General features: G+C 45.6%; 1 long non-coding RNA gene across 1 annotated transcript; it reads left to right on the top strand.

The window, feature by feature from the left end:
• Positions 1-2,633: 2,633 nt before the first annotated feature.
• Positions 2,634-13,223, top strand: LOC148001144 (uncharacterized). The gene is made up of 3 exons (XR_015639065.1): positions 2,634-3,045; positions 5,418-5,520; positions 10,333-13,223. It is a non-coding gene; the product is annotated as an uncharacterized LOC148001144 (long non-coding RNA).
• Positions 13,224-13,427: the final 204 nt, after the last annotated feature.

Below are 13,427 nucleotides of genomic sequence, written 5' to 3'. Positions count from 1 at the left end.
CCTGTGTGCGCCTCAGCCTCCTGCATCACTACGCTCCTCACAGTGGCACTGACTACAGATACACTCCAGGGGTGTTTTCAGATCCTAACAGCTGCATATAAAATGCGTCAGGAGTAAGAACACGGGGTCCTTGGTGGCAAGGATGTGAAGAAAATGTTGGGGGCTTATTGCCTCCTTGAGTGAGAGAGGAAATTTTCCTTCATGTGTATCTGTGTTTGGCACATGCACACACAGGTGTGTCCCGGCACCCTAGCCCCCGTGGAAGCCAGAGGCTGACAGGTGGGCATCTCCCTTAGCCACTTCTCTGCCTTTCGTTTCAAAACAGGGTCTCCCACTGAAGATGGGGCTTGCTCTTTCAGCTACGGTGTTTGTCCAGCCTGTGCTGGGACAGCAAGCGCTTTATGCATTGAGCCATCCCTCACAGCCCAGATATTGCCCTTTATAACCAGCAGGTCTATCCCGTCAAAGGCAAAGGGGGCACTTTGGCATGGAAAGTTGAAGGGGTTATCCTCTTGGCTGTGTCCCAGCCATTATACGGCCTCGTTTATCTCTCCTGACATTGTCAGTAACCTAAAGGACTCCCCTCCACAATAGAGACTTCAAATAGGGAGGGAGGGGAATAAGGAACTTATCGGACATCTGGTGATTGGCAGCTTGGGCTTAGGCTTAGACGGTGCAGGATCGCCATTTTACAGCCTCAGACGTTCATTTTTGTGCAGTTTGATGTGTGGCTTTCAAAGATGACCCTAATCTCAGGGGAGTAGATACTCTGTCCGACACATAGGAATTTCACTAGACAGCTGGTTTTGCTCTCCTGCGAGGAATTAGAGTAGATATGCTAAAAGGTTGTACCTTTTTTCAAAGCTGGTTCTTGCTGTAAGAAAGTGCTAACCCGCCGTGAGCGATGGGAAGGGATGATAAGGTGTGTAGCTGGTGCCGCTGCCTCCGTGGGTGGCTGCTCTTTCGACGGATCTGAATCCGGAGCGAGGAGCTGTTTGTAACAGGATTCTATACCAAGTGTACATGGTCAGAGGTGTGTGATATAACAAACACCCTTATCATCACTATAATCTTTACAACGGCTAAGATGGCTTCTTAATTGTGGCTTAATACAGTTAATTATGGCGACTCTTCCCTATTTTTTTGGGATGATGAATTAATATTACAGATCATTAACATGGCTAAATTGGCATAATGATATAGTAGATTTAACGTCCCAGCTATGTTAAGACCTGCTTCATAATTTGGCCATTTGGTTATTTGACTTTCACAAGATGCACACGTAGCCTGCATGTAACTACTGGTCCATTCCCCTTAATAAGCAATTGATACAGAGTCCCAAATGGAAGACTTCTTCATCTTCAGCCTGTATATGAAGCCAACATTTTCATTCTAATATCCACTTCATCAGTAATAAATGTTAGAAATCCCTGGCTCTCAAGCCAGGTTTTATAATTAGAGAAGACTGTATTTTACATCTGCAAAACCCTCGTGCTTAGTGAGGGGAAAGTGAGAAATGTGCTATGTTCCATTTTGTTGCAACGGCTATACCATTTTAATCTCTTAAGTTCAATATATATCCTCTAGCAGGCTGTACTTCTAGGATTTCATTTTTCGATCCTTAAGGCTGCAAATATCTGTCAAGCCGACATAATGAATTTAAAGTGCTAATGCCTAGAAGACCAGAAAACATTGAAATATATCCTTGCTTGATTAAATTACCACCTCCGGCTGCTTTACATCCTATATCCAAATAGATTTTCTTTTTACTTACCAAGGGCCGGATCTGGAAGATGCAGAAGATGTAATTTTATGGTAAAAACATGTGCATGTCTTTAGAGAAGAGTGTGTTATTTAAGCATCTTTTAAAAGTCCTTCTGTGCTGGGTTGCAATGTGATTATGGCTTTCAATTATGTGTAACCTGCAGGTTAACCTTAGGACTGAGCAAGGAACTTTCAAGTGTATTCTTGGAATGAGATTTATGTTAGAAAAAAAAATCTGGAGCTGGGAGAGGCAAACGTTTATGGTAACAATACTAGAAACGCATTAACTTGCTTTGTGAAAATAAAGAGACAATGTTACGTCCTAATCTTCATGTTAAAAGTTGTTTCTTTGGGAACCGCTCAGCTTGACAGACCAACTCTGGGCAGCAAGACTTGGAGATGTTCCTCCTTCCTAATGGGGCTGCCTGGGAGTCTAGGAAGTCTGCCACTAAAGGGGAATTATATTTCTACCAGTTAAAAGGGCAGTCAAGATAACCCTAGAACAAAAATTCTATGGATGATAATGAAGAAAGAATACTGGTTTTCTAGTCAACTCTTACTTCTGGAATTTAAGATCAGTCACATCAAGGCTGGACAACAATCTTTCTGTGTATCTGTCTGTGTAGGCTTCTCCAGCCCCAAGTCCAAGTGTACACACTGTCCTCATCATACACTCCCACAAACACACATTCAAGGGCATCATCAAAAACTCAAGCACAAACACATTGCCGCAGTCAATCTGACCCGATGTTTGACCCAGAAGGTAGATGAAGAACTGTTGTACTTGGGGCTCATGTTTGGTCCACTCCAAGCATTAACTCCAGTTCACCTAACCCGGTCAAGGAAAAAACAATTCTGACTCATCGGTCGATTCACTGAACCAGTCTGAACCCCACTAGGAGTTAGAGAAAGGCTGTCTGGTTTTGAGGTGAAAGTCCAGAGCTTTGAGGTGTCAGTGTACAAGGCAAAGACAGTGAAGATCAGTGGTTAGACATCAGGGCGCCACAGTGTCTGGGGGCTGAGTGATATGACAAGCGCAGGGCAGCCAGGAGCCAGGACGGAAGGCAGGAGAGCAGATTTGTAGCGCTTTGAAATGAAACGTTCTAATCCCTCCGACAATCCCGTTGACTGTGAGCTATAGCAGCCGCAGCACAACACAGAGAAAAGATACATTGTGGATAAACAGCTTCTCATAAGGCAAAACTGAATGGCCCAAGTAGATGAATACCGAGACACAATGGAAAGAACCCGGAAATGAGTCGGTGGTGATACAAGAAAAGGGTGAGTGCGAACAGAGGAGAGAGTGGGGAGGGGGGAGAAAAGGAAAGAAAATGTAAATGAGTAAGACAAAGGAGCCAAAAGGACGGGAAAAGAAAGAGAGAACAAGAGGGGAGAGAAGTCATATTCTCCTTGATAAAAATGCACAAAAGCAAAGATGAACTTTGTTCTTTTTCTCTTTCCGCTCTCTTCTCTTTTTCTGCTTTTCGCCTCGCAGCACGCCAGCCTAAGCTGAGAGCTGTAATGTCATTAAATTGCAAATGCTTTTTCATTTCCGACACACACTGTTTACTTATCTGGCAAAAACATATGTTGGAAGGAATCCGTTAAATTCTGCCCATTGCCTTGGGTAAAAGTGCAGTGGAAACGGACCCACTGAGCGTCCTTTCTTCTTCTTTAGCACCCTCCTTATCTACAAGACGGCTCCGCAGAAAACTGGCTAGTTCAATGAAAAATGAAGATACAGCGGGAGATTAGGGAAGAACACTGAGCACAAAATTCCTGGAGAGAGGGTCACTCCATTGCAAATGATTTCACTCCTCTAGATCTGCATAAATTACTATTTTTAAGGCATCTCCGAAGTCTGTATATTTTTCTCACTCTGTCAAACATTTAATTTCACGCCCCGTGTTCTGAATATGCTAAAATGCATATCTCTGATGCACCTTTAAGCCAGAAAAACGAATGCAAAATTGAAGATAAAATGATGTGATTTGCACTACAAGCCTATTACTTGAGGTATTTACATATAGTTTACCTCTGCAGTTCTGAGGGTGATTTATTAAAAAAAAAATCTGGATTAAGCTCATATAAATATGTATAAATCTTTGTTTAGAAAATAGATTTTTGCAGCTGTTGTGTAAAAAAAAAGTTCTTTAAGATTCTGTGAAGAATTTTCCTTTTAGCATGCTTTAAGAGGGAAAAAAGGGGGACAGAATTTGACATTCTGCCTGGCAGGGAGGGGGAAGCTTATTCTACATCCGCAGATAGAAAGACTCTTTATTGCCCTTCTTTATTGCCCAGAGCAGCAGGCCCCACCTTATTCCTTTATTGTATTTATTTAATTTTCTTTTTCTTTCTTTCTCCCTCCTTTTTATTTATTTATCTTTGCTCTGGACCTAAATAAGAGTATCCCGGATGACTAAGCCTAAATTAAATATCAGTGTTTGATGGCTGAAACAATCGTGAGCCTCTTGGATGCCTACCCAATCCCTCTCTTCTCCTTTCCAAATACATTATCCTTCCGTGTCCTCCAAGGAGCTGCCTTGAAGACACCAGGCCCGGGATTTGAAACTGATTAGGAACACAGAGCAAGCGAGATCTCTTATCTACTGGAGAACTAAAAACTACTGGCATTTTGTCCAAACAACCCTCACACATACACTTCACACCCACCGCACCATTTTAAGTCTAGTTTGCCTCTTTGTCTGGAAAAAGAACTGTTCCTTTCTGTCCAGTCTCCTAAACCCCCTGTGATCTCCGTCCCTTTGGAATCATCAGAGCACACTCGCTCTTTGCCGCTTTCTTGTTGGGTTCTGAGTTGAGGAGAATTTAGATAACCACGTTGGCAGGTTCAGGACGGAACAACCAGAGGACTCTGTAAATTCGCCATCAGCTACATGGTCAGGGCACGGCCTGGCTCCCGGGCTGCGCCTGCCTAGAAGCTCTAGAAGCAGGTAGTGGGAGCTGCGTTTACTTCAAAGGGCACATTAATCCCTTTGCAATTAAAACAAGAAAGTTATGTTTACAGGCATTTGGTGGCTCCTGGTGGAGATAGGAGTTTGCTTTTAAAAGAACTGAATTCTGAATTCTTCCTTAAAGTTGAGTAATGACGATTTTAAATTGTGTAACTACAGTCATTTTTTTTTTAAAGTGAACAGTCATTCTTTTAGCACAAAATGGCTTAACAATTCCCCCTAGTGGTCTGACTCCCAGTCACTGTGCGTTATGAATGTTCCTTTCTGGAACTGACTGCTTGGTTCGAGCTGACACGTTGGTTCCTTGCTGCAAGATAAAAATCAAAGCCCAACCATAGAGTTGAGTTTTCAGGGAATCCCTGAGTCCCACTCGCTCCCAGGCGGGAGCCACTGTTGGGAAGTGAAGAGTCCAGGGCCTGACAGGCAGCTTGCTCTGCCTCTATGGGTGTTTCTCCAGACTGAACAATAAACTGAGGGTTTGCGACAGGCCCGTCTTCCTCTTGGACATCGCACCATCTTTTCAATATTTCTGGCAGTGGATTTGGGTTCGTAAGGGGGAAAAGTCAATTGTCGTAATGGTCTCTGCCTTTCAGGAAGGTTTGGCCCAAACTGGATTATTTCAATCCTTTCAGATAGAATTACCTCTAAATGATTGAAAAACTCTCTATGTTTCTCAAGTGTGACCGCCGAGAAAATGTCTGCCCGCCGTCGCCATTCCGGTGTGTAATCCTTTCTTCGACACACAAAGAGTGAGAAATGCCATTTCGCTGGGGACTCACAGGTGAGTTGGACTGGCCAGTGTGCCTGCATCCTTCTGGGCTGTGGCCTGCATGCCAGGTAGTGCAGAGTGTTGAGCCATCTGCCTGCTTCAAGCTCAGAACACGGAGACAAGGAGAGACCTGTAGACCCCAGCCCTCTTCTAGGTGCTGTCCAGGTGAGTCAAGAAGTCTGGTATTAATAGGATGTGTGCACGTGTAGAAAACAAGAGAGAAGCACAGTGTCAAAACCAACACTGACACCCTAAACCTGGCCACAGGGGAGTTATGTCAGGGCGTGACAATAAGAGTAGTAAAACGCATCCATGACAACATTTTAACACTTCTGCCTAGAAAGCATGCAGATTTTTTTTTTTCAGGTTTTCAGCCCTAGTACTGAGACTCTGCAACGTCAGTTAAACTTGGCTGCATTTTCTTTCCGTATTCTTCAGGCTTCATCTGGGTCTAAAGAACTATATTTTGGAGCTCCTGTTCCTCTATTGATTTATTGACTCATCTTAAATGAATGGCAAGGAACAGGTGCCTGATCAGAATGCATTCCTTCTCAGAAATTGGCTCTGTTTGACTTAGGCTTTACCTTGAAAGCTAACTTCAGCAGCCCACAGGTCCATAGCTCACAGGTCCATAGCTCACAGGTCCATAGCTCACAGGTCCACAGCCCACAGGTCCACAGCTCACAGGTCCTCAGCCCACAGGTCCACAGCCCACAGGTCCACAGCTCACAGGTCCACAGCTCACAGGTCCACAGCTCACAGGTCCACAGCTCACAGGTCCACAGCTCACAGGTCCATAGCTCACAGGTCCACAGCTCACAGGTCCTCAGCTCACAGGTCCACAGCTCACAGGTCCACAGCTCACAGGTCCACAGCTCACAGGTCCATAGCTCACAGGTCCACAGCTCACAGGTCCTCAGTTCACAGGTCCACAGCTCACAGGTCCATAGCTCACAGGTCCACAGCTCACAGGTCCATAGCTCACAGGTCCACAGCTCACAGGTCCATAGCTCACAGGTCCATAGCTCACAGGTCCACAGCTCACAGGTCCACAGCTCACAGGTCCACAGCTCACAGGTCCACAGTTCACAGGTCCTCAGCTCACAGGTCCACAGCTCACAGGTCCACAGCTCACAGGTCCACAGCTCACAGGTCCACAGCTCACAGGTCCACAGCTCACAGGTCCACAGCTCACAGGTCCACAACTCACAGGTCCACAATTCACAGGTCCATAGCTCACAGGTCCACAGCTCACAGGTCCACAGCTCACAGGTCCATAGCTCACAGGTCCTCAGCTCACAGGTCCATAGCTCACAGGTCCACAGTTCATAGGTCCCACACAAGGACTGGTCTTCCCCAGAAACCACTTAGGAAGCAGTTGATTTCCTCCTCTAGACTAGCTTTCACTGCCCAGCACTGCAGATGAAGCCCACTGCTCCTTTTGAACGAAGTGGGTGTATATATGACACCCACAGGTCCCATGCACTGTGATGCTCACGGCTCTGAAGCTCCAGATCTGAGCTCCCTGTTTCTAGTTCCTCACACCTGACCCTTTCCAAAGGGGTGGTCCAAAATGTATAAGATTTTAGTCCTAAAACCTAGGGCTCACTCCAACCTTCCTTTATTTTTATTTTTGTTGTTATTTAACCAACATATTGACATCTCAGTGTAGAATCTTCTTAGGACACACACACACACGTGTACACACACACACATGCACCTGCATAGGTGCCTACATGTAAACTCCTTATGAACTATACATTGCATTAGAGTGTGCTGCTTATTTTAGGGGCTTGAAGGTTTTTCCCAAGTGTGACCGTGATGTATTTTCTATTAGATAATGCAGCAAGCCATCTAAAATAGCCACAATGTTTTAGATATATCCTTTAACAGTACTGAGTACCAGAGTTAAAGTGTGGGTTCTGAGGAAGTTTGAAGATTGCTTGTTTATTTATCCATCATATATTAAGGGTGACTAGAGGCTAACACTGAAATTTTCTACCATCAGGATCATTCACATAGAAATTGAAGCTTTCACGGAAAACGCTTACTACTCTACTCTTTTTTTTTAAAGATTTATTTATTTCAAGTATGTGGGTACACTGTCGCTGTCTTCAGACACACCAGGAGAGGGGATCGGATACCATTACAGATGGTTGTGAGCCACCATGTGGTTGCTGGGAATTGAACACAGGACCTCTAGGAAGAGCAGTCAGTTCTCTTAACCACTGAGCCATCTCTCCAGCCCTACTACTCTACTCTTAATCCTGGTACGTGCGAACAATAGATACTTCTTGAGTAAGTCAGGACAGGAAGTTGGGACAGGGAGTTTCTCATTAGTTTACCTGGGTGAGAAGCTATGGAGATTTAACTGTGCCTGGACAGCTGAATCCAGAATAGGTCTCTCTCTCTCTCTCTCTCTCTCTCTCTCTCTCTCTCTCTCTCTCTCTCTCTGTCCTTTTTTGTGTTAGGTCTCATGCCAGTCCACTTGGGTCCGTGTAGTTGCCTGAGGACCTTTTTTACAGAAGCTGCAAAACTGTCTCAATGTGATACTCGGGACTCAGCATGCATCCCTCCTAACCAACCTATATGGCCATAGAGTCAAGGCTGGGATGTGTGACACTTCTGGGGAAGGGAGTAGACAACTGAATGAATGAAGAAGTGGTAGGAGACGCAGTGAAAGAGAAACAAAGGTAGCGTTGCTAGACGTGAAGCAGAAGTGGGCATTGGGTCAGTCAAACAGCTACACCTACCTCCTTGTCCTCACAGTCTTTAATCTCCTGGGAAAGGACGAGGGGAGAGCAAGAAGGGGGAGGGGAATAGGGAGTGGGGAGGGAGGGGGAGGGAGAGGGAGATGGCGATGGAGATGGAGAGCACACTAGGTGAACAACGTTCCAGGCCAGCATCACGCACTCATGAGTGTGAGTGATGATCCCAGAGAGCCCTGAAAACAAGTGAGGCAGATACAAGAACATCTCTGTGGAAAGTCGTTGTCCTCCCTGGCACTTCCAGTTTCTATGGAGAAATATGAGGATGATTTCAAAGCAACGGAAATCTTCATGAAGTACCGTTTGCCTTGTGACTGCAGTAGAACCATCTCAAAAAAGAACTGGCATCCGTTCGCCAAGTGGAAGACGTCCACTGCCTGTGACCAGCCCTGACTCTATGGCATATAGGTCGGTTAGGGTTGCCCTCTGTACCTAAGAAGGTTGCTTGTACAGGCACTAGAGAATGGCCAGTGTTCACTGACGGAAGACTGATTAAAAGACTCCGAGTTCACTCACGCAGTGGCAAAAACCGGACGCTTGAGAGTTACATTAACTCTTGAAATCCAAAAGGTCTTTCCATGAGAATAAGCGAATTGACTTAAAGATGTCTGAATTAGACACGGGCTTAGATATTCTGAGGTCATCTTTCATTGTGTTTAGACATGTATACAGAAATCTACTACGTGGATGTGCAGAAACCTAGATATACTCATGCACACACATGTAACATAGATAAAGGATGAAGGGCCATGATGGGAGCCCTTCGTGTGAGTTATGTAGTACTGTCATACGGTTCTCACAGAGAAGAAAGATCCATTCTTCCTCAGACCCATTTTACGTGTGTTTCAAGTACATAACTAATTCAGACCATAAGTCTAAGAGCCAAACTTACCTTCCAGTCTTGAGCCCTGTTCGACTCTCAGCTTGTGCTCAGAAAATATAGGTCAACGTGTCATAGGAAACAAAACTGAACAATCCAAGTCAAATACAGCAAGGTCCAGCTCCCCTAGCAGACATCCCAGAAATAGGATGGCTGATTCCAGTCTGGTATTTCAACCCTAATGTTCATTTCCCAAAGTCCCCTGTCTGTTGTGTGCACTTTCAGGCAAACAGACTGGGTTCGTTTGTTTGTTTGTTTTGGGCGATACATTGTACCACATACACAGTAACTACAAAGAGTGGTTTGTCACAGGCTGGCCAAGGAAAATGGTGCTAAACTGTGCGTCCTGGTAAACGCCAAGAGAGTAAATGAAAGCTCAGACTTTCAACGCACGCAGCACAAACATGGGAGCCCGTGCACGGACACAAAGGCGAGTAAAATGAGGCGGATCTAAAAAGTGGCTGCTGCGCCGTGAGTTAAGCACACCTCAAAGCACGACGCTGTTGTTTTTCAAATAACAGAAGCAATAAAATCCCATTGTGGATTAATCTTCTGCCAAATTTTGTTTTTTAATCAAATCTATTTTGAGCCAAAGAAAATACAGAAATGCAAATGAAGGACCTGATCCTCTAGATCTCGAGAACATGTAAGGGCCGATACACTTCAAAGATTGTTTTAAATCACAACGTAAGCTCATCACGCAACACAGCAAAACACACTTCTTGTAAACCTTTTAATTTTACACTCGTGTAAAGTTTGGGTCTTTAAGAAGGAAGTTGGTCCTTTTTTTAAGTCCTAAAGGCAGATGTTTCATAAGTAAATATTGATCTAATTTAATAACCTGTGTGTGTTATAATCTGAGATTGTGAGAGAACTCAGTTATCCCCCCCATCCCCCATGGCAAAGGGACCCAACTGCAACACCAAAAAAAACGTGCAGGAGACGCAGGTGCTGGGAGCATAGCCTGTCTTCTGCAGACACACATCCCACTGAACACAGAGGTCCAGACAGTTTAGGGGAGGGTTGTTTATACTGTGTCCCTGTGGGCTTTCCCAGCGGGGATGGAATATTCATCAGGAGACCTAAACAAACTCTTGAGAGCATTTTTATCTCTAAGTGTGAAAACGCTGTTCAAACAGGCTGTTAATGAAGCCATCCACCATGTTGTTCTTGCAGCTGAAGGAAGTTCTGGCAGGCCTCAGGCAGTGCCTACGCTCTGCTGGCAACCGAAGTAACCTTTGTGGGGCGATTGTGTAGCTGTAACGCAGACTTCCTGTAAAAACACCAACCTACACGCTGTCAAAACAGAGGGATAATGTCCACGGACGTCCACTGACCGCTATTTAGTTTTATGGGGCCACACTCTGGAGAGTGGCACTCTGAAGATGCCTCGGAGTCCCAAGCATAAGAAAGAATGTATTTTAGTCTTTGGAAGCCAGGAAGCCCAGAAAACATTGGAAAATAAATACATATTGCTCATCAAAAACAAGAGAAAATAAAGTAGTCTTGCCCATAGTCTCCCTCCCCTCCCACCACCCAGACATCGCTTTCCAAAGAGAAGCAAACACATAATGGGAACCAATTGATATTATTTCAAGGCATTTTGTTTACACATAAACACAAACAGCATATACGAGTGAACATGAAATGGAAGTGTTTGCGTCAAGCCTGCAGTTCTGCAGACACAGCTGCGAGGAGCTCCTGCTTGCATCTGCAGCTTTAGCGCCAATAGGCAGGCCTGCCTAACAGGAAGGATTGCTCCGTGTTTGAAGTACTTGAGACTGAACCCAGGGCTTTGCACATGCTAGGTAAGAGTTCCACCCACTGAGGAGGTCGTCAGCCCAGGAAAATGGTTCTTCGTTGTCTGGGGTGCCACGGACTACGTGACAAATCGCACATGTGAAGGAAGTCGTCAAATACAGTGAACCACTCAGGTGGCACAACGGTCCTTCAAATTCAGTACCTCAAAGATCAAATCCAGTATTAACCCCAGAGAAATTATCTTGAGTTAATCAAAAGGGAAGACGGATCTGGGTGGGGTTGATATGGTCAGGCAAGGCGTTTAAAGAGGGTGCAGAGATCAGAGATACTCCCCTGCTGGCTTGGAAGTTCCGTATGGTGTTCAGGGAGAGCCTGAGAGAGGGTCCCATGGCAAGGATCTGCGATCTCATGGCTGATAGCCAGGGACTCCAACAAGAAAACAGAGTCCTCAGTCCTAGAATTGCAAACAACTCAACGCCACCAGCATCTCCACACAGTGGAGGACTTCTGCTCCCCTGAAAACACGGCCGTGCTTACAACTTTACTGTGGATTTGGACCCTCCACCCACCCACACTGTAACAGAGAAACGTGAGTTGTTTTAAGCCATCACCATCTGGTGCAACATCAACAACTGAAACGAAATATATATCCACCTCATCCCCATGATTCAAAACTAAGCAGAAATCTTGGGAGTCATCTTTGCCCGTCCCTGGTCCTCAAACATGCACGGTTGGTTTCACTGCCAGAGGGCGCTGTTGTGCCTGCTGGGTTGCTTACTGCGTGGGGTCCTACCTAGGGTCTTTGACTCCGGACTTAACCTCAGCAACTAAAACCCAAACCAGAGGAAGGTCATCTGAGTACAGAAATGCTTACGTTCCCTTCTTCCCAACTCACTTGTGGGTGAAATTATTCCCCATGACCAGCATTTCATGATCTTCCGCTGTCCATCTTGTTAACCAAGTCTTCCGGCACTGTCCAAAGCCACCCTTCTCTGGTCCCGCAGAAGACTTGCGCGGGGGAGGGGGACGTTACTCAGACCTTTATGCTACACACAGGCCTTTGGCTTTTCCCAGAATGCTAGTCTTTCCAGGGTTGGCCTCATAAACTTCCTCACCCACCCTACATGATTCAGATAACTTTCCTCCCGCCCCCTATAAGCCCCAACCGTGTGCCCAAAGCCTGCAGTCGTCCTGCTGCCTTTGAGGCACCTTGGGTCAGACCTCCTTCGGCGCTTACCTAACCAATATTTAACTCCACGTTGCTCCTTTACATCTCGGCATTTGCAGATCCTCCATGTCCTTTGTCCTTCCCTCTAGTCTCCGCCTTTGACACTGCTTGGCACACAGGAGACAAGTGTCTCCAACGACGGAAGACACAGCAAAATACCACGATAACAGAATGTTACCTGTGAGGTTCCAGCCATGTTCAGGGATGTGCCATGTGCTATGTCAAGTTTAAAAGACACAGCGAGTGAAGAGCGAGCATCACTAGCAAGAGACCTTTCGGGTACTTCAGGGGCACAAGGCTGTTGTTGTTACTGGACCTTCAGCTGTTAAGAGCATTTCCAATCACTAACATCTTTCTAAAAGCATAGTATAAGGCTAAAGAGATGGCCCAGCAGTTTAGAGCACTGACTACTCTTCGTAGAGGTCCCAAGTTCAATTCCTAGCAACTACATGGTGGCTCACAACCATCTGTAATGGGATCCAATGCCTTCTTCTGGTGTGCCTGAAGACAGCGACGATGTACTTATATACATAAAATAAATAATTTTTTAAAAAGAAAGTCTAGCCTAAACCATTCCTATTGCTTGGAGCTGAACTGCATCCTTCTGCCACTGGTGCAACAAGAAATGTCGTCCCCCACGCCTCACCCCCGCTGGTGCGACATAGAATGTTTCCCCCCACATTTGTCCTCTCTCACATTTCCATTTTTAAGAAATACACTTATGCTCAGTATACGACTTGACGGATTTGGATGAGTGTGTAAATCCTCGTAACTGACTCCCAGTCAGGACTGTTTCCAGCAGCCCAAAGAGTCCCCCTGTGTCTCTTGCTAAGCATGTGTGACTGCCCACGTTTCTAGTGTGCTAGCTTAGCTTTGCTGGGTCTGTGGCTTCACGTGACCACGAGAACCTTTGACTCCTCTACGCTGCTGTTCCGCTCGCTCCTCCTTGGTGCTGGGTATCTATCGTGTTTGTCATGTGCTACAGCTTGCTTACTCATTCTCCTCTGTATGGGACTTGGGTTGTTCCCAAGCTTTGAGTATTGAGAATAAAACAGCTATGAACGTTTGTTTCGCCAAATGTTTTCATGGATGTCTGCTTTTTTCAAGTCTCACTCATGTGAGGACATAGGAGAGGAATTGCTGGGTCTTTGGATCAATGCATGTTCAACCCAAAAGAAAGCGCCAGGGAAAATTGACAGGAAAAAAGGGGGGACAAACCAAACATGGTGGGGCAGGGGAAAAGCACAGACAGCCAAGAGAATGAATGGAAATAAGCAGCCTC

The sequence above is a fragment of the Rattus norvegicus genome, chromosome 15 (genome assembly GCF_021556685.1).
Source record: "Rattus norvegicus strain SHRSP/BbbUtx chromosome 15, alternate assembly SHRSP_T2T, whole genome shotgun sequence".
Lineage (NCBI taxonomy): Eukaryota > Metazoa > Chordata > Mammalia > Rodentia > Muridae > Rattus > Rattus norvegicus.
Note: the sequence above shows the minus strand (reverse complement) of the source record. Positions and strands in the feature narration are given on the sequence as shown.